Raw genomic sequence first — 2163 nt, forward strand, 5'->3', positions numbered from 1 at the left:
TTAAGCTCAACTTTTATCAGTCAGAACTTCTAAACTGGTCTTGAAGCCAAAACATCTTAGCATAAGCATTGACCTTCCTTACAAATAGACCACAGTCTATTCCACTGGACAATCTCATCTTCACCAGTCTCAACCTGTAATCTGGTGTTCGTCAGGGATGCAGATTGTCTAGGTCTGATCAGAGATCCAGCTTAGAGTGGCATGGTGTCAGGACATCAACCTGAAACTCAACACCAAAAAAACTAAGGAGGGCAGTGTTGCATTTAGACGGACTGGAAATAACACTCACGCACCCGTTCATATCAACAAAGCTGACGTTCACATCTCTGAGATCCTCACCTGGCCCGTGAAGTTGTAGTTTTTGCATGAAAAGGCCTGAAGAAGACCTAGCTGTCCTCCAGGATTCTTGTGAACATTTACAGCTGTACCATCGACAGCATCTAATTAGTACAGTAGTACTGAGTGATATAGTGTAAAAAGTAAAAGATGAATGAGGTCAGATGGCAGGAAAGTGCAGGTGACAATCAGTGTGAATGGCATAATATATGACAATCCATAGACGTGCATAATATAATTCAACTACAGTAAAAAAACTACAGTACAACTGAACATAAGGAGCAAATAGGATGGTAGTAAATGGATATGAATCTAGTGACGTGAGTGAGGATAATCTGAATACACTACAGTACTTCCTGGATGAGAAAAGAATGAAAAATACAATCATAAAAAGACATCTGTAGATCCATAAATTGTCAATAAACAATCTCTTACTTTTTCTGATTTCTACTGGACATTTGTTACCACGTGGCTTCTCTAAGTGTTTAAGTGATCGCTATTTAATTTTTCCCCACTACAGTTCTTCCACAAAGATCCTACCAGATTTTTATAATGTATTGAATAGTTCTTTACCTGAATCCAAGTTATTTCAAAGCTTCTTATTTTTTTTCATTAGACACTTCTGAAATGGTTTCTGTCTTGGCCTGGCTGTGTGCTGTTGGTGCTTCTAATGCCGAGATGTAGTTATAATGACCCCAATGCAGAAAACATTTTAGTCAATTCCAAGTCACTTAACTTGAGGAATTAGGACATGCTTCACGGGAATCGAAACTCCCCCTGCTTTGAATGAGGGTAAACTGAATGTGACTAAATTGAAGTGATGGACTTCACAATGCTGATGGAGCATGTTCCGTGTGAATAAAAGATAAACAGTGATTAATTTCCATCGGTAAATAACCGTTCGAGGCGTTACGTCAAAAAAGCCCAACAATTACTTTTTCATTTTTCCTGCCAAATGGGCTGATGGGGGGAAACAGGGGATCATACCACGTAAATCAGTCTTAATTTTGCCTTCCCCATTAAAAAGCCGCCATTAAGACCTTCCTCGCCTCATTTCATCTTTCTCTTGTTTCACTTTTTCAATTTGTGCGAAAGGGGGAGTTCACTCATCATAAAATTTCACTTTGGCTGGCCTATCATTTGCATCTGAGCCAATAAATAGCAATTAGCATTAACAATTAAACCAGAGAGTGGAACCAATGTCTGCTCTCTTGGAAAGCTGATGAATGGCTATGAAATGACTTCTTTTTTATTTAGAAGTGGGGGCATTACCTTCCATGGCCCTGCAGTAAAAGTAAGAGCTCTCAGAGAAGTGGTACATCCTAAATTCTGATTTATTCCACACTCTTGTGACCTCCCTCGTCTAGTGTGATGCAGCACACGCCATGACCATGTTGAAGCGGAAGAAAGAGATGCTATTAACTTTTCTTTATCAGTAGCTGTAAGAACATTTTTGAATCAAGTCAAAAGATAAAACATTTGAAAGATGCTAACGGTGAGTCAGCCGAGGAAGACAAACGGCTCTGTTTAGCCCCTCATGGCGCTCAAGCACATTTTTAATGTCTTATTTTAGTGACCCATTTTATTCTCCCTCTGTGGGAGATCAAAACAGAGTACGGGTTCAAGAGGCATTCAGGATAAGCGCTACCACCGGTCCCTGGCCATTCTCCAAAATTACACCACGCCGCCGTTTTTCCAGCAGGTGAAAGACGAACGAATGCTGTTTGTACACGGCGGACATGCAGCTGGACCTGAAAGAAAATGAGCTCTTATTGTCTGTAGTTTATGAATTCATTTAGTTGCATTAATCATCCAGTAAAAGCGCAG

This window comes from Clarias gariepinus, chromosome 13, assembly GCF_024256425.1.
Source record: "Clarias gariepinus isolate MV-2021 ecotype Netherlands chromosome 13, CGAR_prim_01v2, whole genome shotgun sequence".
Classification (NCBI taxonomy): Eukaryota; Metazoa; Chordata; class Actinopteri; order Siluriformes; family Clariidae; genus Clarias; species Clarias gariepinus.